Below are 15,569 nucleotides of genomic sequence, written 5' to 3'. Positions count from 1 at the left end.
AGTTTAACAAGTCATCTGAAAGACAGCACCTCTGACAGTGCAGCCCTCCCTCAGTGCTGCACTGGATTGTCAGCCTAGATTATGTACTCAAGTCTTTGGAGTTGAGCTTGAACCTTCTGATGTAGAGGTGAGAGTGTTACCACTGAGCTAAGGCTGAATGAATGGGTCAATCGCCTCTTTTTGGTGGTGTTGCATTAAGGAATAAATGTTGGCCAGCAGCTTGGGAGAGCTCTGTGTTCTTCTTCAAAAAAGTGCCATTGGACATTTTACTTACACATATAAGCAGCACCTCAGTTTAAAATTTGACAATGCAGCATTATCTCAGTGCTGCACTGATTGCCCCTCTAGATTGTAATCATGTGCCAGAGCTTGCCCAGTCTCCTGCTGTAATCCCATAGAACAGATCATGTCAATCATTTCTGCAGGTTTCCACCAATCATCTGTTGAGGTTACAGCCGGAGATTGGGAGAACAGCAATGCAGACATGTGCCTAAGTCTCTGCTGTGCAATTTGAACACACAGGTGCCTGTCTGACTGAGAAGTCGGTGCGCGACCACTAAGTCAAGCTGACAAAATAGAGCTTTCAACATGATTTTCCAATGCTGTTCTAACCTCCCTTCTCTAATGTCATCCTTCTCTAGTAGGAAAAGTTCTTAAAACAGCGCACCTTCCTGGATCTACTCTGTCCACTAGTGTATGTTTAGAGGGCAAGACAGTGAGGTGTCAACTTTCACTACATCCCAAATGGGAATGTACTGAAGAATTCAAGCGAGTGAAGAACTGAATTGACACATACGGATCAGCAGTCGTTGATCAATCCACTATGAATGACAACTATTGGTGGATCAGTGATATCATATCACTGGCTGATTGCTAAAATCTATTGAAAATTTGGGTATCAACTATCAAAAAGCACGAGACATTGCATTCACATTTCCGTGCAATTCGTCCACATTGTCACCTATAAAGCTCTTTATACTTCATTCCCTGCAACAGAAAGCATGGAGAAATTTTAACGGGCAAAGTACAAATCATTAGGTTAAATTGTATTTATTGCTTAAACTCAATCACAAGCACTCTGATTAAACTCCAACATTGAAAATGACTAGCAGGATAGGCTTTGTCACCCTCCCCTGTAAGGCATTCATTATTTTTGTTTCTCCAGGCTTTCCCCATGCCTTACACCTTATTTAGTGAAGGTCTGTTGTGAATGCTCTGCGAATACTCAGGGAGTAATTATAGCCCAATTTATAATCCCTGAATTTGCTGGTCAATTTATGCTTTAATAACAGGGTGCATCATGAGCATGCTGTTATTTTCCCAGCAGGATTGAGCATGACATACTCATGACATAATTCCAGGGCCTTGCACAATTTCATTGAACAGCTGGGTCTTTTCAAGGGCTTCAAAGTGGGATGCGGTGATCAATCGCAATTCTTCAGCTTAAAATGATATTTGTAGCACGGCAATTGGGTAGGTTTGATTTCTGTGAATTTAATCAGAAATTATGCAATGGCAGTGGGTCCCAAAGGCAATTGGCATGATATGTTCCTATCACCCACACTAATGAGTCAGTGAGGGTTACTGTTCAGGTCTCTTCCATTGTCTAACAGCCTGGAGGTCACTAATGTGGGCCAATGATAAGACCAATTCTAAGCCAGAATTCCCTGAAATGTGAAGTGAGTGATTGTTTCTATTTTTGGAACATTCCTGCGCGCTTCCTTCATTCTGGCTGCCACCTGTCTGATTAAAAGCACTCCCTTCCCAATCATTATATTTCATTTCCTGTCTTTCATCACTCACCACAGAATGAGATGAACCATCCCTCTTCTCAATTGGCTCCTGCTCTACAGGCAATTGAAGATTACACTGCCATGAAGAGGGAGCAGTTGCAGACTATTATTGCACACATACCAGATAGTTTGATATTAGGCGTCTGATATAATATGATAATTATAGCCCCCTCCCTCATACTAAAGGCTGACTAACACTGTCAATGTTGTAAAGCTGCTGGGGCTTTCCCCCCCACCAAACTTCTCCCATGTCTTATGTTGTGCCATTTCTTGTTTCAACATGTGAAATGTTTGATTGCCACTGAAATGGTTATGATAATGGTACTTCGCTCACAATATTATTACAAAACTGAGTGACACCAAATCTGTTCTGCTCTGCAAGTTGGAATAAGTCCTCAGATCTTTCAGAAGCATGTCACCTTTGGCACTAAATAACAATATGACAAGAGTAATTCCAGTTCAAGACTACGACAACAACAATTTGCATTTGTATAGCCCCATTAACAAGCTAAAATGTTCCAATGTGCTTCACAGGAGAGTCATCAGACAACATTTAACACCGAGCCCTGCAAGGAGATACTAGGACAGATGGCCAAAAGCTTGGTCAAAGAGGCAGGCTTTAAGGAGAGAGCAATTAGAGAGGTGGAGAAGTTTAGGGAGGAAATTCCAGAGTTTAGGCAGCTGAAAATACACTGCCAGTGTTGGAGCGAAGCTAAGGCGTGTAAATGGAATTGAGAGGCGGCTCAGCCACTAGTGAGCAGGCTCAAGGGGCGGAATGGGCTACTCTTGCTCTAATGTTCCAATTTATCAATCATCCCATTTTAGCTATGTGCACTAATTTCAGTAGGAAATAAGCAAACAGGTAAATGTACTTCAAATGTGTATAAATTCTTAACAAACATCTACCACTATTCAGTAACTAAGGAAATAAAGCAAAGCACGGACACACGTACACATTGCTTTGTGTCTTAACATTTGACCAATACATGCACAAGAAAGGTTAAAGTTTCCATGTAGATGCCATGTGAATATAAGTATTATGATCATGTGCCCAACAATTGAGCCTATTACTCAATTTTATTTACTAATCAGAAATGTAATTAGCCACATCTGGTTTCCTAATTTACTATATGTGGCTGGTGACTAACATATTGGACAGTACTTATTTAGAAAGCAGCAACATAATAGAGTTCAGCGCTATTAATCATCACTAGGAGATGACTAATAACTGATGCAAAATGGACATACAAAAATGCTTCTTGTGTGTGAAGCAGAGTTTTCTTTTCAAAGCAGCCTCATTTGTGCTAGTGTTTTACATCATCATTTCTTACAGAGTACTGCTTATGTCAAGCAGCTGTCTTAGCAGTAATTTTATATAGACAGGTAACTAAAATCAAACATGAAAATGAAACATGTCTTTAGTAAACAAGGCAGTTTCAAATTGTTTCTGAAACACACCAAAGAACTGAACCCTGTTGATGTGAAAATCAAATAACACGAGAAATTTTGCTACAAAATCACTATGAAATGATCCCTCAGACCCACTGCTTTCTTCCTTATTGAAATGGGAAAGCATTTTCATTTAAACACTTGAGATGCCTGTGACTGGTCTAATGAGGACAGGGTGCAAGCTACGCTAGCACTGGGGTCATATCTTCACAAGTAAAGAGGTACATGGAAAGCTAAGTGTGCAGGTTTGCACTAGACACACAGTCCAAATACTAATATAAATGCATTGGTGCCTCTTACTAATTTCAGAGATGAAATGAACTGAAACTCAGATTCCAGCATCCGCAGTTTTTTGCTTTTATGAAACTCAGATTAAATGGCACAGAGGTGGTTATTAGGATCTGAAATGATAGAATCTTCTATTCCATGTCTGATCATTTGACGTGAACTTTTACTATTATTACAATGCTTGTAGGTCTTGTTTGGCTCTTACACGTTTACATAGACAGTTGGCGGAATTGTCCTAGATTTGCACTAAGCGCAGTAGCGGAAAGGGGAAAATGACATTTTACCCGCCGGCTTCAATGGCGGCTTCTCACGCAGTATTGTCCCAAATCCACCAAGGTAATTATGCATTTCTGGGAAATGTCGTTTTGATGGTGGGCAGGCTCTCATTGGCCTTCACCTCGCCTCTTCATCATGCCGGCTACCATATTTAAAGTGCAGCCACATGCAGGCCTCTCAGTGCTTCCAGCCCAGGACTTCTGCAGAGAAGACAGATGGCCCCGAAAGGCAAAAAGACTGCAGCCCCCCAGTTTAGTGACGCATCCGTCGAACGCCTTTTGAATGCAGCGGAGGCCCACCGTGATGTCACCCGCCCCCACTCTGGCCACAGGAGGGGCAGCAACATCACCAATCCAGCATGGGAGGCGGTGGCTGACGTGGTAAGCATCTATGCCCTGCAAAAGAGGACAGCCACTGAGCGTTGCAAGAGGATGAATGATCTCCTCCATTCCACCAGGGTAAGTCACTCTTCTCATCACTCTCAACTCACACACTCACAAACCATCACACATCCACAGGACCTCCACTCATTGCCAGTTCAAGGGACATCACCATTCACTCTCTCATACACACCTTCATTGTCCTCATCCCATCCAAGGGACCACTCACCACCCACAAATGCCAGGCATATTTATCATCTGGCCTGGCAGGCATCCTGCTTACACTCTCTCCATCTCTATTCACGCAGGACAAGCTGGCACACAACAAGAGGGAGAGGTCACAGCCAAGGGGAAGAATGCCAGAAATAAAGGTCCTCACGGACTTTGAAAACAGAGCCATCCAGCTGGCCGGCGAGGGTCTGGACCGTTCCTGTGCTGACAGTGAGGTCAGCGCTGCTCTACCAAGTGAGGATCCAGCAGTGCAACATCCATCAGACCACCATACTGTGAGTGAATTCCCCTGTTCCACAGTCCCCTGCCATGCACTAATAATCTCTCTTTGCTTTTGCAGGCATATCTGGGAAACAGCCCACAGAGTCCATAACCCAGGGCCTCCAATCAAACCCTGAAGAAACCTCTGAAGAGGAATCTGAAGGCACCCTCCCTGAAGTCCCTTCACAGCGCTCACCCACACTCTCCACCAACACAGAGACACACACCTCGGTGGGACATATAGAGTAGCCTCTGGTGAGCACATCACACTGTCTGATCCACGGCAGACAGTGGCAGGGACTTTACTTCCCAGTTCCCTGGCACTCAGAGGATTGCTGGAGGCCAGAAATTTGCTGAGTCCGAGTCAGATGATGAGCCTCTGGACTTGGTCATGTCTCAGTTGCTGCAGCTGCAAAGGCAAGCTCGGGAACATCAGGAAGGAAAGGACACCTCAGATTGCAAAGCATGATGGAGGAGTCCGTCCGCCTTCAGGCTGAGGTGATAGCACCAGCATGCCAATGAACTGAGGTCAACACTTGTAGGATGGCGGCTGCCATGGAGACCTTGGTCCAAGAAGTCGCTCCTGCATGGTTGCATGGGGTGAACTCCATCGCTGACACTATAGTTGGCCTCCAACACTGTGTACACGAGAGGGGTGCTGGGCAACTTGATTTCACTGCAGCTTCCCCTTCTCCTCAAGGAGTCAGCCAGGGGCCCTCGGGGACCCAAAAGGAGGAGGATCAGCAGGTGCACACTCCAGGGCCATCCATCCAGGTGACTCTCCAGCAGAAGCCCTAGAGGAGTATAGAATATGTAGGGGGAAACTTAAAAAGCAAATTAGGAGAGCAAAAGGGGGGCATGAAAAATCATTGGCAGGTAAAACAAAGGAAAATCCAAAGTTATTTTACAGGTACATTAAGAGTAAGAGTAAGAGAAAGAGTAGGGACCATTAAGGACCACAGTGGTAATTTGTGTGTGGAGCCGGAAGACGTAGGTCGGGTTAGAACCATAGAACCATAGGACCATAGAAAAGTTACAGCACAGAAGGAGGCCATTCGGCCTATCTTGTCCATGTCAGCCCAAGGACACCCAGGTGCCCTTACTAATTCCACCTTCCTGAACCCGGCCCATAGCCCTGCAGCTTACCACACTTAAAGTGCAGATCCAGGTACTTTTTAAAAGAGTTTTGAGTTTCTGTCTCTACCATCAACTTGGGCAGCGAATTCCAGACACCCATTACCCTCTGCGTAAAAAAGTTCTTCCTCATGTCCCCCCGACACCTTCTGCCACTTATCTTGAATCTATGTCCCCTGGTTCTAGAATTCTCCACCAAGGGAAACAATTTTATCCTGTCCGCTCTATCTATTCCGCTTATAATTTCGTACACCTCAATCAAGTCACCTCTCAGCCTTCTTTGTTCTAAGGAAAATAACCCCAACCTATCCAATCTCTCCTCGTAGCTACACTTTTCTAACACTGGAAACATTCTTGTAAACCTCCTCGGCACTTTCTCCAGAGCTATTATGTCCTTCCTGTAATGTGTTGACCAGAACTGCACACAAAATGCCAGTTGTAGCCTCACTAGTGTTTTATACAATTCCAACATTATATCCTTACTTTTAAATTCTATACCTCTGCCAATGAAGGAGAGCATTCCATATGCCTTCTTTACAACCTTGTCTACTTGAACTGCTGCCTTCAGGGACCTGTGTACTTGTACGCCAAGATCTCTCACTTCATCTACCCCTCTTAGTATATTCCCATTTATTGTGTAATCCCTATAACTGTTTGACCTCCCTAAATGTATGACCTCACATTTCTCTATGTTAAAATCCATCTGCCACTTTACCTCCCACTCCACCAACCCATCTATATCGTTTTGGAGATTATGGCTACCTTCTACACTATCCACTACTCGGCCAATCTTTGAGTCATCTGCAAATTTCCCAATCATGCCCCCCACGTTCACGTCCAAATCGTTAATATATAACACAAACAGCAAGGGTCCCAACACCAAGCCCTGTGGAACACCACTTGAGACAACTTTCCATTCGCAAGGGCATCCATCGACCATTACCCTTTGTTTCCTGTTACAAAGCCAATCTTTTATCCAGTTTGCCACATTACCCTGAATCCCATGGGCTTTTACTTTCCTGACCAATCTGCCATGTGGGACCTTGTCAAATGCCTTGCTAAAATCCATGTATACAACATCCACTGCACTACCTTCATCAATCCTTCTTGTCACTTCCTCAAAGAATTCAATAAAATTTGTGAGGCAAGACCTTCCTTTAACAAATCCATGCTGACCATCCCTGACTAGTCCATGCCTTTCCGCATGACAGTTAATCCTATCTCTCAGGATTGATTCTACTAATTTGCTCACCACCAATGTAAGACTAACTGGCCTATAATTGTTTGGCATTTCCTTTGATCCCTTTTTAAACAATGGAACTACGTTTGCATTTCTCCAGTCCTCCGGTACCTCCTCTGTATCTAGTGAAGATTGAAAAATCATCCTCAGAGCATCTGCTATCTCCTCCCTGACTTCCTTCAGCAGCCTCGGAAACAATCCATCTGGCCCTGGTGACTTATCAACTTTCAAGGATTTCAACCCTTCGAGTATTTCCTCTCTCTTTATGACTATCCCGTCCAATATCTCGCAGTGTTCCTCCTGGACTACTATATCTACATCCTCTCTTTCCTTTGTAAACACAGAGACAAAATATTCATTCAAAACCCTTCCCACAGCCTCTGCATCTACACACAAGTTTCCATCTTCATCTCTGATAGGTCCCACTTTTTCCTTAACTAACCTTTTAGCATTAATGTATTGGTAAAACACCTTTGGGTTATCTTTAACTTTACTTGCTAATCTTTCTTCATGCCCTCTCTTTGACTTCCTTATTTCCTTTTTCACTTCGTCCCTGCACTCCCTATATTCGTCTAGGCTATCTGCAGTGCTTAGTTCTTTGTACCTATCGTACGCTTTCTTTTTCTGTTTGATCTTCCCCTGTATTCCTCTAGACAACCAGGGGGGTCTAGATTTGGCAGTACCACTCTTATTTTTGTAGGAGACATGTCTACTTTGTACAATTAGGATCTCGCTTTTTAGTGCTTCCCACTGGTTTTCCACTGTTTTATCCTCCAGCAGTGCTGTCCAGTCCACCTCAGCCAAGTCCCTTCTCGTTTCTACAAAATTTGCCTTCCCCCAGTTCAAGACTTTTACTCCTGCCTTATCTCTGTCCTTTTCCATGATAATGCTAAATCTAACTGAATTGTGATCTCTGTCCCCGATATGGTCGCCAACTGTCACTTCACCCAGTTGCCCTTCTTCGTTCCCCAAGACTAGGTCTAGAATTGCATCTCCTCTCGTTGGGTTTGTCACTAATTGGTTGAAAAAATTTTCCTGGACACACTGCATGAATTTTTCTCCCTCAGAGCCCCTTATATTGTTTGAATCCCAGTTGATATTAGGATAGTTGACATCTCCTACTATTATTGCCCTCTTGTTCTTACAAGCAGAAATTTGCCTACATATTTGTTCTTCTATCTCCCTTTCACTTTTTGGGGTCTGTAGTACACTCCCAGTAGTGTGACTGCCCCTTTTTTATTTCTAAGCTCAATCCATAAAGCCTCGTTTGTTGACCCATTTAGTATATCATCCCTTCTCACAACTGGAATTGATTCTTTAACCATTAGTGCTACCCACCTCCTTTTTTATCTCCTGCTCTATCGTGTCTGAAGACTCTATAACCAGGGATATTAAGCTGCCAGTTTTGTCCCTCCTTTAGCCAGGTCTCCATTATAGCAATGACATCCTGCTGCCATGTGTCTACCTGTGCCCTTAACTCATCTACCTTGTTTGTAATACTCCTTGCATTGAAGTATAAACAGTTTAACCCCATCAATTTCCGTTGCTGGACACTTTTTAAACTTTGTTTCTCCTGTAAATCCATGTCTATCACAACGTCCCTAGCTGATGTTCTATCTCCATTTTTCTGATCTGAATCTGACCTATCTTATCCTATTCCTGGGATCCCATCCCCCTGCCACACTAGTTTAAACATTCCCCAACAGAACTAGCAAAAGCCCCCACAAGGACACAGCTCTGCCTGGGTGCAGCCCTAAATGAATACTTTGTGTTGGTGTTCACAAGTGAGAGGGACGACTTGGGTATGGAAATCAGGCAGAAGGACTGTGATATAAGAAATTAGCATTGAGAGGGGGGAGGTTCCAAGTGGTCTGGCAGGCTTAAAATAGATAAATCTCCAGGCCCGGATGAAATGTATCCCAGGCTGTTGCGTGAGGCAAGGGAGGAGATAGCAGGGGTGCTGGCAATAATTTTCAATACCTCTCTGGCCACAGGAGAGGTGCTAGAGGGCTGGAGGACAGCCAATGTGGTACCGTTATTCAAGAAGGGAGGAAGGGATAAACCAGGGAACTACAGGCCAGTCAGTCTAACCTCAGTGGTGGGGAAACTATTGGAAGCAACTCTGAGGGACAGCATTAATCTGCACTTGGAGAGGCAGGGATTAATCAAGGACAGTCAGCATGGTTTTGTTAAGGGGACGTCAGGCCTGACCAATTTGAATTTTTCGAAGAGGTGACCAGGTGACCAGGTAGATGAGGGCAATGCATTTGACATAGTCTACTTGGACTTCAGCAAGGTTTTTGATAAGGTCCCGCATGGGAGACTGATAATGAAGGTAAGAGCCCACGGGATCCAAGGCAATTTGGCAAATTGGATCCAGAATTGGCTGAGTGGCAGGAAGCAGAGGGTGATGGTCAAGGGGTGTTTTTGTGACTGGATGCCTATGTCCAGTGGGGTTCCACAGGGATCGGTGTTGGGTCCCTTGCTGTTTGTGATATAAAAACACGACTTAGACTTGAATGTAGAAGGGTTGATCAGTAAGTTTGCGGATGACATGAAAAGTGATGGGGTGGTAAATAGTGAAGAGGATAGCCTTAGATTACAGGAGGATATAGACGGACTGGTCAGATGGGCTGATCAGTGGCAAATAGAATTTAATCCGGATAAGTGTGAGGTGATGCACTTGGGCAGGACAAACAAGGCATGGGAATACACGATGAATGGTAGGACCCTGGGAAGTACTGAGGATCAGAGGGACCTTGGTGTGCATGTCCACCGGTCCCTTAAGGTAGTGGGACAGGTAGATAAGGTGGTTAAGAAGGCATGTGGGATACTTGCCTTTATTAGCCGAGGCATAGAATATAAGAGCAGGGAGGTTATGCTGGAACTGTATAAAACACTGGTTAGGCCACAGCTAGGGTATTGCATGCAGTTCTGGAATCTGCATTATAGGAAGGATGTGATTGCACTAGAGAGAGTGCAGAGGAGTTTACCAGGATGTTGCCTGGGCTGGAGAGTTTTAGTTATGAGGAGGGATTGGATAGACTGGGGTTATTTTCCCTGGAGCAGAGGAGATTGAGAGGGGACATGATTGAGGTGTATAAAATTATGAGGGGCATAGATAGGGTAGACAGGAAGGAGCTTTTCCCCTTGGTGGAGGGATCAATAACCAGGGGGCATAGATTTAAGGTAAATGGCAGGAGGTTTAGAGGGGATGTGAGGAAGAATTTTTTCACCCAGAGGGTGGTGGGAATCTGGAACTCACTGCCTGAAAGAGTGGTAAAGACAGAAACCCTCATAACATTTAAGAAGTATTTGGATGTGCACTTGCGATGCCATGGCATACAAGGCTATGGGCCTAGTCCTGGAAAATGGGATTAGAATAGTTAGGTACTTGTTTGACCGGTGCAGACTCGAAGGGCCAAGGGCCTTTTTCTGTGCTGTCGACCTCTCTGACTCTATGACTCCAGGAGTGTCCAGCCGATCTGAAACCACCTCGAGACCTAAAATGACTTCGGGTCCGAGCACGACCGTCCTTAGGTCTTGGATGGCATAGGCTGCGACCTGGATACTCACAGACGCGCGACGCGCCAACTCCTGCGGGAGCATCCAGCCCAGTCCTCCGCCACCCAGCACGTCCCCGATCCTGGTCACCCCGGCAGCCACAGCCCTCCTCTCCGCCAGCCACTGAAAGGGACGGAGGGGCGGATTCCTGAGCAGCGGCTCTCTGACGATAGCCGCTACTCCTGACGGGGGAGAGCTGTGTCACGAGGCGACCACGTTCCAGACTTTGATCAGGTCCTGGTAAAAGACGGGCAACGCCTGTAAGGAGCCACCGAGGCCCCTCTGCTCTATAAACAGGAGCTGCATGTCATAATTCAGGCCGTGCACCTGGCGGAAGAAATACATCGCCAGGGCACACCATCTCGGAGGAGGCTCGACGTAAAGGTATCGCTGCAGGGTCTGAAGACGGAAAGTCGCCACTTGCGTGCGTAGGCACACTAGCGCCTGACCGCCCTCCCTAAGCGGGAGACTCAGAACCTCAGCAGCGACCCAGTGCAATCTTTTGTCCCAGAAGAAGTCGACTAGCATTCTCTGGATTTTTACGACAAAGTCCGGGGAGGGGTCAAAGTGACCAGCCGATACCACAACATGGCGGCGATCAGCTGGTTTATGACGAGAACTCGACCCCGGTAAGAAGATGTAACTCTTTCGAGTTATCAACAGATCGCATGTAACTCTTTCGAGTACATTCACAGTTCTTGGTTTCCGGGAGTGGGACATGAACCCACAACCTTCTGATTCAAAGGCAAGGGTGCTATGAACTGAGCCACAGCTGACACCGCTTAAGAAGATGTAACTCTTTCGAGTTATCAACAGATCGCATGTAACTCTTTCGAGTACATTCACAGTTCCTGGTTTTCCAGGAGTGGGACGTGAACCCACAACCTTCTGACTCAAAGGCGAGGGTGCTATGAACTGAGCCACAGCTGACACCTCTTAAGAAGATGTAACTCTTTCGAGTTATCAACAGATCGCATGTAACTCTTTCAAGTACATTCACAGTTCTTGGTTTTCCGGGAGTGGGACATGAACCCACAACCTTCTGACTCAAAGGTGAGGGTGCTATGAACTGAGCCACAGCTGACACCTCTTAAGAAGATGTAACTCTTTCGAGTTATCAACAGATCGCATGTAACTCTTTCGAGTACATTCACAGTTCTTGGTTTCCAGGAGTGGGACATGAACCCACAACCTTCTGATTCAAAGGCGAGGGTGCTATGAACTGAGCCACAGCTGACACCTCAAAATTCTTTCGCGTTATCAACAGTCACAGATTGCAACTCTTTTGAGTACAATCACAGTTCTTGGTTTCTGGGAGTGGGACATGAACCCACAACTTCTGACTCAAAGGTGAGGGTGCTATGAACTGAGCCACAGCTGACACCTCTTAAGAAGATGTAACTCTTTCGAGTACATTCACAGTTCTTGGTTTCCAGGAGTGGGACATGAACCCACAACCCTCTGATTCAAAGGCGAGGGTGCTATGAACTGAGCCACAGCTGACACCTCTTAAGAAGATGTAACTCTTTCGAGTACATTCATAGTTCTTGGTTTCCGAGAGTGGGACATGAACCCACAACCTTCTGATTCAAAGGCGAGGGTGCTATGAACTGAGCCACAGCTGACACCTCTTAAGAAGATGTAGAATCTTTTGAGTCAAAACAATAAACTAAATGAGCAAAAAAACAAGGGAGAAATCAAGCACAGCCCCTAAGTCAGGTCAGCTGTAAAATCAAGGAAAAAACTTTTAAAGGAACCTTACAAACATCAAACTAAGATGTGATTAAAGGGGTCAACAAAACACCCCAGTCCCCGCGGTGCCCACCGGGCACGGAAGGCCTCGATGGTGCCAGCAGACACCGCGTGCTCCCTTTCCAGGGACATCCGGCCGCGAACGTAGCCGCGGAAGAGGGACAAACAATCGGGCGGGACTCCCCCATCGATCGCCCGCTGCCTGGACCTGTTGATGGCCAGCTTGGCCAGGCCCAGGAGCAGGTTCACGAGGAGGTCCTCCTCCTTCCCGACCCCTTTCCGCACCGGGTGACCGTAGATCAGGAGCGTGGGACTGAAGTGCGAACAAAATAGTAATAAAAGATTTTTTAAATAACTAAAAAGGGAGTGCAGCCTAAGACACCCTATATACGCATGGTCCACGGACTCCACAAGACCGCAAAAAAGGCATGTGTCCCGGGAGTCCGTGAACCTAAACATCCTCCTATTGTAGGGGACTGCTGCATGCAACACCCTCCAACCCAGGTCCCCGATAGAAAGGGGGAGAACTCCTCCGTAGAGGGCATCCCATCGGGGGCCTCCGCCGCCGGACGGCAGCAAGGCACGCCAGGGCGTGTCCGGGCGGCGGACCAGGGCGAGAAAATGGAAGGTGTGTAGCAGCAGTCCGTACAGAAAACCCCTCCGCACCGTGCCAAACGGCACGGAGGGCATGTCCCCGAGGCGGCTCATATTATTGCGGGGCACCGGCACCCGAGGGAGGGTTCGGGGCTTGGGGCCAATGTGGAATTCCGTCCGAACAGGGGAACGTTCAGCCGGAAGATCACCGCGCACCTGGGCCACCTCCAGACCTAAAATGACTTCGGGTCCGAGCACGACCGTTTTTAGGTCTTGGATGGCATCGGCTGCGACCTGGACACTCACTGACGCGCGACGCGCCAACTCCTGCGGGAGCATCCAGCCCAGTCCTCCGCCACCCAGCACGTCCCCGACCCTGGTCACCCCGGCAGCCACAGCCCTCCTCTCCGCCAGCCACTGAAAGGGACGGAGGGGCGGATTCCTGAGCAGCGGCTCTCTGACGATAGCCGCTACTCCTGACGGGGGAGAGCTGCGTCGCGTGGCGACCACGTTCCAGACTTTGATCAGGTCCTGGTAAAAGACGGGCAACACCTGGAAGGAGCCACCGAGGCCCCTCTGATCTACAAACAGGAGCTGCACGTCGTAATTCAGGCCGTGCACCTGGTGGAAGAAATACGTCGCCAGGGCACACCATCTCGGAGGAGGCTCGACGTAAAGGTATCGCTGCAGGGTCTGAAGACGGAAAGTCGCCACCTGCGTGCGTAGGCACACCAGCGCCTGACCGCCCTCCCTAAGCGGGAGACTCAGAACCTCAGCGGCGACCCAGTGCAATCTTTTGTCCCAGAAGAAGTCGACTAGCGTTCTCTGGATTTTCACGACAAAGTCCGGGGGAGGGGTCAAAGTGACCAGCCGATACCACAACATGGCGGCGATCAGCTGGTTTATGACCAGAACTCGACCCCGGTAAGACAGCACTCGGAGCAGTCCTGTCCAGCGCCGCAGGCGAGCGGTGACTTTCGTCTCCAGTTCCTGCCAGTTGGCCGGCCAGGATTCCTCGGCAGGGCAGAGATGGACCCCCAGGTAGAGGATGCTGGTCCTGCTCCAGGTGAAAGGCCTGAGCTCCTCGGGTAGGGGATCCATCCGCCACGGGCCGACCAGGAGTCCAGAACATTTCTCCCAGTTGATCCTGGCAGAAGAAGCCGCAGAGTAGACCTCCTGGCACTCGCGCATCCTCCGCAGGTCAGCCGGGTCATTAAACATTAGGAGCACGTCATCGGCGTATGCCGAAAGGACCACCCCGATGCCCGGCCCGCGCAGAACCAATCCCAACAACCTCCTCCGCAAGAGGCGCAGGAAAGGCTCCACGCAAATAGAATACAACTGGCCAGACAGGGGGCAGCCCTGACGTACCCCTCTCCCAAAGCGAAGGGGCGCCGTCAGGGACCCGTTAACCTTCACTAGACACTCCGCGGCGGTGTACAGAAGTCGGATCCGGGCGACAAAGTGCGTCCCGAAACCGAATGCTCGCAGAGTCCCGAGTAAATATTCGTGATCCACCCTGTCGATCGCCTTCTCCTGATCAAGGGACAGGAAGGCACTCGACAGACCAGCCCTCTGGGAATGGTGGATTATGTCCCGGACCAGATGGATGTTGTCGTAAATTGAGCGGTCCGGGACAGTGTAGGACTGGTCAGGGTGGATCATGTGGTCCAGCACGGTGCCAAGCCGAGAAGACATGGCTCTGGCGAATATTTTATAGTCCGTGCTAAATCATTTGCCTGAGATCTCTGCTCCAGTAACTCTTTCAAGTTATCAACAGTCACAGATTGTAACTCTTTCAGGTACATTCATAGTTCTTGGTTTCCAAGAGTGGGACATGAACCCACAACCTTCTGATTCAAAGGCGAGGGTGCTATGAACTGAGCCACAGCTGACACCTCTTAAGAAGATGTAACTCTTTTGAGTCAAAACAATAAACTAAATGAGCAAAAAGAACAAGGGAGAAAACAAGCACAGCCCCTAAGTCAGGTCAGCTGTAAAATCAAGGAAAAACTGTAAAGGAACCTTACAAACATCAAACTAAGATGTGATTAAAGGGGTCAACAAAACACCCCAGACCCCGCGGTGCCCACCGAGCACGGAAGGCCTCGATGGTGCCGGCAGACACCGCGTGCTCCCTTTCCAGGGACATCCGGCCGCGAACGTAGCCGCGGAAGAGGGACAAACAATCGGGCGGGACTCCCCCGTCGATCGCCCGCTGCCTGGACCTGTTGATGGCCAACTTGGCCAGGCCCAGGAGCAGGTTCACGAGGAGGTCCTCCTCCTTCCCGACCCCCTTCCGCACCGGGTGCCCGTAGATCAGGAGCGTGGGATTGAAGTGCAACCAAAACAGTAACAAAAGATTTTTTAAATAACTAAAAAGGGAGTGCAGCCTAAGACACCCTATATACACGTGGTCCACGGACTCCACAAGACCGCAGAAAGGGCAGGTGTCTTGGGAGTCCGTGAACCTACACATTTTACGATTATAGGGGACTGCTGCATGCAACACCCTCCAACCCAGGTCCCCGATAGAAAGAGGGAGAACACCTCCGTAGAGGGCCTCCCATCGGGGGCCTCCGCCGCCGGACGGCAACAAGGCACGCC

Source organism: Cetorhinus maximus, chromosome 20 (assembly GCF_964194155.1).
Source record: "Cetorhinus maximus chromosome 20, sCetMax3.hap1.1, whole genome shotgun sequence".
Lineage (NCBI taxonomy): Eukaryota > Metazoa > Chordata > Chondrichthyes > Lamniformes > Cetorhinidae > Cetorhinus > Cetorhinus maximus.
Note: the sequence above shows the minus strand (reverse complement) of the source record.